Source organism: Mastigoproctus giganteus, chromosome 9, assembly GCF_048544385.1.
Source record: "Mastigoproctus giganteus isolate SK-2022 chromosome 9, ASM4854438v1, whole genome shotgun sequence".
Taxonomy (NCBI): Eukaryota; Metazoa; Arthropoda; class Arachnida; order Uropygi; family Thelyphonidae; genus Mastigoproctus; species Mastigoproctus giganteus.
Genome location: NC_143583.1, coordinates 187,853,858 through 187,866,054, shown reverse-complemented (window position 1 = coordinate 187,866,054; position 12,197 = coordinate 187,853,858). Strand labels below are relative to the sequence as shown.

The 12,197-nt window shown below is 39.1% G+C and overlaps 1 protein-coding gene across 2 annotated transcripts in view; it reads right to left on the bottom strand.

Moving 5' to 3' along the window:
* Window positions 1–12,197, bottom strand: part of LOC150080955 (ubiquitin carboxyl-terminal hydrolase 10-A-like) — a 251,119-nt gene that overhangs the window by 59,192 nt on the left and 179,730 nt on the right. The window lies entirely within an intron of this gene.

Below are 12,197 nucleotides of genomic sequence, written 5' to 3'. Positions count from 1 at the left end.
CTTGTCTAGATGATCCTGCAATGCATCTTTAACCAGCGACTCCATTATTTTACCCGGAACAGAAGTTAAACTAACTGGTCTGTAATTACTCGTGTCACCCTTCGATCCACCTTTGTGAATTGGGGACACATTTGCACATCTCCAGTCCGTGGGAACCTCCCGAGTCCAAGGATGCTCTCATAATTATGGCTAAGGGTTTGCTTAGTTGCTTTGCCGCCTCCTTTAAAATAACTGGATAGATCCCATCCACCCCAGGTGCCTTTCTTATGTTTAACTTCAACAATTTCTCCTCCACTTTGCTCTCAGTTATTACAAAATCATTAAGCACACTGCTACAATTTGATAACCTTCTTCCATTTTCAAATTGTAATAATTCCTCACGTGTGAATGTAGATGCAAAATACTCATTCAGTTTGTTTGCGATCTGAGCAGGATCATCAACAGTCGAACCATCGATGTCAAGTGGACCAATCAGATTCATCCCCTTCCTTTTAGAGTTTATATAAGTAAAGAAATCCTTGCTGTTTTTCTTAGCATCTTTTGCCAAAGATTTCTCGTAATCCGCCTTCGCCTGCCGAACCTCCTTTGTGACCTGATTACAGACTAGCTTATATCTGCCACAGGCTTCTGCGTCACCTGATAATTTATATGCATCCCATGCATTTTTCTTCTCTGTCACGAGTCTCATTAGTTCATTTGATAACCATTTAGGCCTAAACATTGAACGATATTTCTTAATCGGTATATAAAGTCTAGTAGCTTCCACGATTAATTCTTTGAATGCTTCCCACTTAGAATTTACTGTTTGTAACATCGTCAGTTGATCCCACTGTACAGAATTTAAAAACTGTCTGAGACCACTGTACTCCCCCTTTACGGAAGCAAAAACCCTTTCCTTTACCCCTGACGGTAGTTACCTCTTTGAGTAAATCCCACTTCAGCACACTGTGATCACTGCCACCTAGTGGTTCCTTTATCTGCAAATTCTTAATACACGAATGATCACTGCTGATAACCAGATCAAGAGTGTTACTTTCTCTGGTTGCCTCTCGAACATGCTGCTGCAGAAAACAATCATCCAATAACTCCACAAAAGTCTGACTAGTGTGTGAGTGACCAACCCACAAGTTCCAGTCAATATCTGGGAAGTTAAAATCCCCCCATTATAAGACATTCTGATTTACTGGCCCACTCTATTTCTCTGTACAATTGTTCATTGTACTCATTCAAGTCATTAGGCCTATAACACACTCCTACTCTTATTTTTCCTTTCGCAGTGCTTATCTCACACCAAACTGACTCAACAGAGCACTGTTCATCTATATTAACTGGGTGCACTTCCTTTGATTTTATATTTTTCTTAATTAACAGCATAACACCCCCTCCCTTTCTGTCCTGTCTATCCTTTCTGTACACATTGTACTCCCCAAATTCCAGTTCTGCATTCCTTATATCTTTGTGACACCACGTCTCTGCTATCCCAACAATATCCGCCTTTGATGTCTTGACCAACAGTTCAAATTCATCAAATTTATTTACTATACTTCTAGCATTGGTATACATGCAAGCATACATGCTCCTATGCCTATTCCTTGTTACCCTAACACATCCCATATACCCAACTATGCCATGATGACTGCCATCTGTCCCTGAAACCCCCAACACCCCTCGCTCCAGGTCGCTTCTTATTCTAATAGAAGTTGTGCAAGAATCACCTTCACCTCTGCCTGCGGTTACTGTTAAACTATTAGTCTTTGTATCCCCCCAAACTAGCAGTTTTCCGACCCACCTAACACTGCCTCGATAGCATCAGCAAATATTCTTGCACCCTTTCTATTTAAGTGTATTCCATCCCTGTAGAAGCAATCGCTCCTGTCAACAAGCAGAGACCAGGCTGAAAAAAATTCTACCCCTTGAGCCTTGCACAATCTTTCCAGGGCCGAATTGATCGACAAGGCTCTCATCATATACTCCCTCCTATCGTGTCTGGGCAGAATTGCAGACACTTTCAAATTCAATCCTATTTCACGGCTTTTTTTCAACAGTGACCTGTACTTGTTGAGTAATTCCGCCGGTCTCCTACTCTTAATATCATTAGTGCCAATGCGTACAACTATATCACCTTTTGTGCCCTTGAAAGATGATATCCGCTCTACAACGTCATCAACCTTTGCCCCTGGCAGACATACCCTGGTCCTGTTCCACCTATCCTTTTTACAAAATATATTCCCCGTCTCCCTGACAATAGAGTCACCAACAATAACTAGTTCCTTTGGGACCAGCGCATTCTGCTTTGGAGATTGCCGCTGTGTTGCCTGATGCCCAGGAGTGAGCTCTGGCATTGAGTTGGGCAGCTGAGAGCCTGATGAACCCCTCAATTTAGATCTTTCGAGGGCATCCACCCTGTCCTTCAAACTCTCATATAGGCCCATAACAACGCTGAGTTGTCGCCTGATTTCCTTACACTCCTTACATCATGCACACACAAAGACATCCCCCATGGCAATATTATGTTCCGTTCCAGAGAGTTCGGCAAACATTTCACAAGTTGCACATTTTTTTAGGCTGTGATGCGTTGGAGAATTGCCCCCCTCAGTTCTCCCCCGATTCACAGCACTCCTGCCACTTTGTGCCCGTTGCTTTGCTGCTCTAGTCTGGGGCATGGTAAAATCAGTAAATTAATAAAATCAATAAATTAAATATCAATAGTATTTGAATAGAAACTATTAAATAGAAACAGTGAAGCGTATTACTATATAATTATGCGTTAGAGCTACCTAGCTACCTACCTCAATTAAAAAATTTGAATTGCCTACCACTATATCCAAAAACAATGGCTACAAAATGGAACGAAATAACGGTTTTACCTATCGTAAGTAAAATCCACAAAAACTCTTTATCTAAATTAAAAATAAAAAATAACCAGCGTAACTATAACTATATGACTACGTATTAAGTACAATATAAAATAACAATCATGTAAATAAAAGGCAAACACTTATGTTTTTTGCGGAGCCTGTAACTGTCAGCTGTAACTAGCTCATTGCAAGATAACTATTACTATTAACCACTGTTTCTTTAAAAGAAAGGATCCACTATACATTTCCCCCCCCAGGGCACACCAGAATGACTTTAGGGGAATCCCTTTCATGTTTCCAGACTTCTGGTGGTGTTTCTGTCACCCATACATGGCACAGAAAAACTAACGTGAAATATTACTTCATCACCAAGAAAATTAGACTAAAGAGATAAGATGCAGTTCGCAACATTTCTTTTTATTAAACTCTTGACAGAAAAATAACCTCACACTGTAGTTCTTTTCCAGCAACATTTGAATCTTGTAAGGTTGCTTGGCAATTTCACTATAAGAATTTTGGGCACAGCTGCTTTAGGAACACTCCTTGACAGATTTCACAGCCTCCTCATTTAACACAGGTCTTCAGTTAGCAGCTTATCATTAACAAAAAGATTCTCTTTAAACTTCTTTATCCAGTTTGAAAATAAATTTCTGTACAGTGCTTCCATTGCATAATGGAAGTTCACTTTCTCTTCTATTGGAATGAGCAGCAGCCTGGAAAACAAGATTCAGGGGGTTTCAGAGACAGCAGGGAGTCACTGCAGTACAAGGAAACACATGGGTTGTGTTAGAGTAGCTAAGAATAGGAACAGGTGCATGTATACTTGTGTGTACAACAATGCTAGGAGTTTGGTAAATAAATTTGATGAATTTGAGGTGTTGATCAAAACATCAAAGGCAGATATTGCTGGGATATCAGAGACGTGGTGTCACACAGATATAAGGAATGCAGAACTGGAATTTGGGAAGTACAATGTATACAGGAAGGATAGATAGGATAGGATGGGAGGAGTTATGCTATTAGTTAAGAAACACAAAATCCAAGGAAGTGAAGCCAGATGACAATTGGACAGTACAGTGTCGAGTCAGTTTGGTGTGACATAAGCACTGGGAAATCAAAATTGAGAGTAGGAGTGTGTTATAGGCCTAATGACTCTGATGAGTATAATAAAAACTGTACAAAGAAATAGAGTGGGCCAGTAAACCAGAGAGTCTTATAATGGGAGATTTTAATTTCCCAGATATTGACTGGAATTTGTGGGTTGGTCACTCACACACTAGCAAGGCTTTTGTGGATTTATTGGATGATTGTTTTCTACATCAGCATGTTCGAGAGGCAACTAGAGGGAGTAACTCTTGATTCAATTATTATTATTTTTTTTTTTATGTAAACCCCAAACACGAGAGGTATTAGAACCTATAGTAGTTAGTACCGTGCTTCAGTTGGAGACTGAGAAGACGAAAGAAGATATTTGTTGACACTGGACTTGAACTTCTGTAGACTGTAATTTTCAGGAAATACATATGAAGGAAGTTGTTCCAGAAAACGGCAGTTGAATAAATAAATGAGGAAGATGAAAAGTTGGTTCTGTGGGTTTGAAGTTGGACAGTAAATGGATGTTGGCTGGTGGCAGCATGTTCAGACTGTTTTGAAAGAGAGAGTGGAAATTATAGAATCCAATTCAGAAGTACAGTGCCCAGGGAAGTATCTGTAGAAGAGGCATGCAGCAGAAACAGTATGTCTATGAGACAGCGAGTGGAGAGACTGTTAGAGATGAATCATTAATTAACCTACCTGCCTTCTTTTGAATGGAATCAAGAAGTCTGAGAGAGGTTTTGAGGGCACCACCCCAGATGTGGGAACAATATTCCATGGCAGGGTGGATTTGCGATTTATACAGAGTGAGCAGTTGTTTGGAAGAAAAGTAACACCAAGAGCGAAAGAGAAAACCAAGTTTTTTGGATGCAGAGGAAGCAATATTTGTAATGTGCTTGTGCCAGGGTAATCCCCAAAAGAGATATATCATTTTGTCTAGAAATCGGAGTGTCACTAAAGATAAGCATAGGAGCAGAAGAATCCTTTTTGTGGGATATAAGACTAGACTGAGTTTCAGAAGGGTTGAAATCAACTAAGTTGTCTTTGCCCCACTGGAGAATTAACTGAAGAACGGCATTTAAGGAATTGGTAGTAGATTTCTGAGAAGTTGAAGCTGATTGAGCAGAACAAGGTTTCTCAAAACGGAAAGTGGAATGCAATGTGCTATCATCAGCAAAACTATGGATAGGATTTCCAGTCAATGGAAGAAGGTCATTAATATACAAGAGGAAAAGAGTGGGAGAAAGAACTGAACCTTGGGGGGCACTGGCATTAGTGGAGAAGTTAGAAGATAGAGAGCCATCTACCATCACGCTCAGTCAGCGATCAGAGAGAAAACTGGATAACAAATTACTAAAAACAGTTGGCAAACCATAAGATGGAAGTTTGTTTAGATGACCTTTATGCCAAACACGATTGAAAATCTTTGAGATGTTAAGAGCAACTACTTGTGTTTCACCCGAACCTTTCCATTGAATTAGTCCATAAATGGGTAACATAAGCCAGAATATCACCAGTGGATCGACACTGACGGAATCCATACTGGCGATAGTTGATTAGATGGAAGGATTCTAGGTAGTTTAAGAGTTGGCGGTTAATTGATTTCTCCATTACTTTAGAAAGAATACAAGTAATTGCAATGTGACGATAATTGAATGGCAGGGATTGGTCACCCTTTTTAGGAACTGGCTGGATATGAGCAAATTTCCAAGCAGAAAGAAAAACACGTTTGGAATAAGAAAGTGAAAAAAGGTGGCAAAGAATAGGAGTAAGTTCAGGAGTACAGGTTTTGAGAACAAGTGGAGAAATACCATCGGGACATGGAGCTTTCTTAGCATCAAGATTCGTCAAAATCCTTCTGACATCCTTTTGACGGAAGATCACAGGAGGCATTGAATGGAGCATGTTGGGAATGGTGGGAGGTGTTTTACCAAGATCATTAATACATGAGTTAGAAGAAAAATGGGATGCTAGCAGGCCAGCTTTATCCTTGGCTGAAGTGACAACAGAACAATCTGGTTTGGACAGAGGTGGGAGCAGAGATTGGCAAAAGTTGCGGCCAATAGCTTTGGCAAGAGACCAGAATGCTCGGCTACCATCAGGGCAAGAAGCAAGTTTAATAGATTAGCAAGATCATTAGTAGTGATTCTTCATGCATTAAGAATCTGCAGATAAAGGAACCACTAGGTGGCAGTGATCACAATGTGCTGAAGTGGGATTTACTCAAAGGGGTAACTACCATCAAGGGTAAAGGGAAGGGTTTTTGCTTTAGGAAGGAGACTACGGAGGTCTGAGACAGTATTTAAATTCTATACATTGGGACGATGCTACAAATGATGATGCTACCAACAGCAAATTCAAAATGGGAAGCATTCAAAGAATTAATCTTGGAAGCTACTAGGCTTTACATACTAACTAAGAAATATGGGTCAATGTAACTCTTGCACACCTTAAGAGTTCTTATCTGTTACCCCAACTGGACGCATTATCTAGATGTTCTGGGGGCAAAGTCGTTTCACGTGAGCGGGTAGCTAATATCAGGGAAGAGAGCCTAAAAAACTTCAAAACTTCAAGAGTTGTGTTAGGGTTGTTAAATATACAAGAACAGTAAATCTTAATTGTTTATACAGTAATGTTAGAAGTGTTGTCAATAAAATGAGCGAATTCGAACTGCTGGTTAAAACAAGTAACGCGGACATAATAGGGCTTACAGAGACGTGGTGCCACCCGGAAATTGGGGATGATGAGTTTCAGTACGGCTTGTATAATGTATTTAGGAAGGATAGGTTAGATAGAAGGGGTGGTGGGGTAATGCTTCTTATTAGAAGCAGCCTGAGTGCGACGATAGCTTTCCCGGATTCAGACATTTCACATGCTAGTATGGAGTCTGTATGGTGTGAGATAGTTGGAACCAAAGGCATAATGCGAGTAGGAGTAATCTACAGACCAGGTGATCATGAAGATTATGACAAAAGCCTCTACATGCAAATGGAATGGGCAAGTAAGCGTCAATGCCTTATTATGGGTGATTTCAATTTGCCTCTAATTGATTGGAGTAAATGGGAAGGAAACTCGTCATGGGGAACAAAATTTTTAAATCAACTAGATGACTTATTTGTATCAACATGTCAGGGAAAGTACTAGAGAAAAGAATATCCTAGACCTCATCATCACACATGAATCAGATGACATAACAGGGCTGACAGTAGAGGAACCAGTAGCAGGAAGTGATCACGGAGTTCTACGGTGGATGATGACGAGAGAGGTAGCAGAAGTAAAAGGCAAACGAATGGGTTTTAATTTCAGAAAAGGAAATTACGATGCCGTAAGGTACTACATGGTCTCTATTAACTGGGTAGATATCGTGCAGAGAATGAATACATTTCAACTGTGGTATGCTTTTAAAATATTAATCACAGATGCCTTGAATGCATATTTACCATTAAAAAAATACTCCACGAGAAGGGTTCCAAGTTGGATGAATAGTGATGTTGCCGCATTAGTTGAGCAGAAAAAGGTGGCATGGAAAGGTTACAGAGCAATAAAAAGTACTGAAGCCTATAACAGCTACAAGATGATCTGTAATAGAGCCACAGAAAGGTTCGACAGGCAAAGGCAGTTTATGAGAAATCACTAGCAAACAGAGCAAAGGGGGGGGGGGGGGATAAAGAATTCTTCACATATATAAATGCCAAGAAGAGCAGGACAAAGCAGATCGGACCTTTACGTATTACGTAAGGGAAAGGGGATAGGATTAAATACACCAGCTGCCGTTGCATATGAACTGAACAGTTATTTTGCATCGATATTTACAAATGAAAAGCCTTTTGTGGCAATGGGAAATTGTGGGAGCGAAGTTACAAAATATGTAATTAATTATATATTGAAATTTCGCAAGATTATTTAATGAAAAGACTTTCGAGCCTACAGACCAGTAAGGCTCCTGGAGTTGATGGAATATACCCTATAATCTTAAGAGAGGCGGCAAGCGAGTGCATTGAACCATCGAGGCTAATTATGCGAGCATCACTAGACTCTGGGGAGATTCCCTTGGATTGGAAAAGTGCAAATGTATCTCCCATATATAAGGGTGGCTCTAAACGTGAAGTTGGAAATTATCAACTTGTCAGTCTGACTTCAGTAGTAGGGAAAATCATGGAGGCAATGATCAAGGGTGGAATTCAGGATCATTTGGATCGAATTGAAATTCTCAAGGATACTCAGCATGGTTTTGTAAAGGGAAAATCATGTTTAACAAATCTGGTTCACTATTCCAAAAGGGTCACTCACGAGCTGGATTTAGGGAATAATTTCGACATTGTTTATTTAGATTTCAGCAAAGCTTTTGACTCAGTCCCACATGAGCGGTTGCTTTATAAGCTGGAACAGGTTGGAATCACTGGGAAAATCCTTAGATGGATAGAAGGATGGCTTCAGGGCAGGAGGCAGAGGGGTTGTGATACATGGCTATTCCTCAGATTGGGTTGATGTAAGAAGTGGGGTTCCCCAAGGATCAGTATTAGGACCACTGTTGTTTTTAATTTTCATAAACGACATTGATGAAGGGATAGAGGGCGTGATGTCTAAATTTGCAGATGATGTTAAAATTGGTAGAGTAGTTAATGATCACTGTCAAGCTGATCTTCTTCAGAGAGACCTAGATAGACTTCAGGAATGGTCAGAAAAATGGCAGCTGTGCTTTAATCCAACAAAGTGTAAGGTATTACACTTGGGAAACAGTAATCCCAAAATAACTTATTCAATTGGTGGAGTTCTCTGAGCATTGAAAACAGGTTGCAAGGAAGGCCCATGGTGTTCTATTGATGATCTATCAAACTTTTGCAAGTAGAGATAGGGACATGATAATCCCATTATATAAGGCTTATGTTAGACCACACTTGGAATACTGTGTTCAAGTATGGAGACCGCACCTAAAGAAAGACATCGAGCTTCTTGAAAGGGTGCAAAGAAGGATAACTCGCCTGGTGAGATCGGCAAAAGGACGTCCTTATGAAGAAAGACTTCGAATATGTGGGTTGCAGAGTTTGGAAACTAGACACCTTAGAGGAGATTTGATTGAGGTGTTTAAGGCTCTGAGCGGCATCAATAAAATGAATGAGGACAAAATTTTCAAGATTATAAATGATGCTAGAACTAAACATTTCCCCCCGTAACTTGAATAAATTCAAGTTACGGGGGGAAATGTTTAGATTGGACTGCAGGAAGTTTTATTTTAGCCAGGGAGTTATAAATTACTGGAATAAGTTGCCTTCATGGGTGGTAGAGGCCGACAGTTTGGGGAAATTCAAAGGTCATCTGGATAGTACTTTCGGGTAAGGAAAGTGCATAGGATGATAGGTTTAATTTCCTTTTTATTTATTTTTTATTTTATTTTTTTATTTATTAATTATTATTATTTAGTTATTTATTTTTTGTTTTTATCATTGTTTTGTTCGGATTTTTTTTTGGCTGGTACAGCATAAGCCATAGGCTTTCTTGCACCATGCGGCCGTTACTATTACTAACACGAATACTATTGTTCAAGGTTGAGGCCTAAATGGATGTCAGATGAACTAATGAGACATGTGACAGAAGAAAAATGCATGGGATACATAAATTAATGGATGACATGGAAGCCTATGATAGACAAAAGCTGGTTATGCGGACAAAGGCAGATTATAATAAATCTTTGGCAAAGGATGCAAAGAAAAACAGCAAAGAGTTCTTTACATATGTAAACTCTAGAAGGAAGGGGATGAATCACATTAGTCCACTGAATACCGATGGTTCAACAGTTGATAATCCTGCTCAGGTGGTTAACAAACTAAATGAGTATTTTGCATCTACATTCACACATAAGGGGTTGTTCTATGAGGGGAGTGCCAGAAGTTTATCAAATGCTAACAGGGAGCTAAGTGTTTTGTAATAACTGAGAGGAAAGTGGAGGAGAAATTGTTGAAGATAAACATAAGAAAGGCAACTGGGGTGGATGGGATCTATCCATTTATATTAAAGGAGGCAGCAAAAAAAGGAAGCTAACCCTTAGCCATAATCATGAGAACTTCTTTGGACTGGAGATGTGCAAATGTGATCCCAATTCACAAAGGAGGATCAAAGGGCAACACAAGTAATTATAGACCTGTTAGTTTAACTTCTGTTCCAGGGAAATTAATGGAGACACTGGTTAAAAAAGCACTGCAGGATCATCTAGCCAAGACTTCAGTTATAGCTCTGACACAGCATGGGTTTGTTAAGGGGAAGTCTTGTCTGACCAATTTGATTGGATACTATGATGTGGTCACAAAGGAACTGGATGCAGGGAATAACTTTGATATCATATATTTGGATCTTAGAAAGGCTTTTGATACTGTTGCACATGGAACACTGCTGCACAAATTGGAGCAGTGCTGCATTGGAGGCAAATTGCTGCTATGGATAAAGGGATGGATGAGTGGGAGAAGACAGAGTGGTAATCAATGGAGGCTGCTCATCGTGGACTAAGGCTATTAGTGGAGTCCCTCGGGGTTCAGTGTTGGGTCCATTGTTGTTTTCTCTATTTATAAATGATATTGATGATGGTATATCAGGCTTAATGTCCAAGTTACGAAGGTTGGCAAGGTTGTTAAAGACACTAATGACAGTACGCTGCTGCAACAGGATCTAGAAAAGTTGAGCAGAGGTGGTAAATGAAGTTTAATATTAACAAAAGGAAAGTAATACTTATGGGAAGTGGTAACCCCAGAGTAATGTATCAACTCTGTGGTACTACACTGACAGCGGCAGAGAAGGAAAATGACCTGGGGATAATTGTGCATGCAGATATGAAGTTTTCTGAGCAGTGCAGACGGTCTGCAAGAATAGCTCATGGTGTCTTGTCAATGATATACAGGAATTTTTCTAGCAGGAATAAGGAGGTGATTATCCTCTTGTATACGGCGATGATGAGGCCACACCTTGAGTACGGTATACAGGTCTGGAGACCTAATTTAAAAAGGATGTAGAGCTGTTGGAACGAGTACAGAAAAGGGTAACAAGATTAGTGAATGGAACAGAGGGTTGCTCTTACGAAGAAAGGCTTAAATTTTGCAAATTACAGTGTCTGGAGACTAGTCACCTGCAAGGTAATCTGATTCAGGTGTAGCATTGAATGGTTTGAGCATGCTCAATGCTGATGGGATTCTTTCTCTTGCTCAGAATAAGCACCTGAGAGGGCATAAATTCAAATTGAGTAAAGACAGTTGTAGAATAGATGTGCGGAAGTTTGCCTTTAGCCAGCGGGTAGTTGATTGGTGGAACAGACTTCCAACTTTTGTTTTGGAGGTTGATAGTCTGAATAAATTTAGGGCTGAGCTAGACAGGTATTTGGAACGAATGGATGGGGTGAAATCAGAGCTTTTTTTTTTAATTGGCTGATGCTGCATGAGCTTGCTTTCGTGCATCGTATGCCTCTACTAATGTGTTGTAAATGTAAATTTTCTCCTAACCACCAATATGGACTTAAGCTCTGCTAGCCAGAGGACACAGTTCACTTTCTCTTCTATTGAAGCCTCTCTTGTAGAGTAGATTATCTGGAAGAAAAAAAAAAAAAAAAAAAAAATTGAATAAATTCAATATAGTTAGGGAAGGACATTACATGGTTGTTTTCCATTAAGATTATTACTACATTTAATACCACTCTTATACCACATGAAATTAATAATATAGCTTAATATAGTTTATTAAGCTATTTGCCTAAACTACTATACATTAAAGTATATTAGTTTAGTAGTAGTATGCACAGTAGGTAATAGTAGGTATAAGTAAGTATGTAAACAGGTTTCTGGGAGCATCGGCAAGATACCTGAAACGTCACCTTCGTGTATAGTAGTTTAGGTGAATAGTTAATAAACTATATTATTAATTTCACGTGGTAGGAGCGGTATTAAACATAGTAGTAAATTCAAGAATTATTTTTGTGCATAAAAACTAGAATAAATTATCTTTCTAATGCAGTTTACAGAATTTTTTTTTATCTCATATAGAATATAAGTTATTACAACTTTAAAATGTACAAGGACTTTATGGACACCCTGTATGAAATCAAAATTTCATGATAATATATATGATTATAAAAAATTTAGGTACAAGTCAAAACAATTTTTAAAAATATATTTACAAAGTGATATTTAAATCTGCTGTCAACTCTTCAAGAGGGGGGAAAAATAATAAAATAAAAATAAATTAATTAAATAAAAATAACCTTCA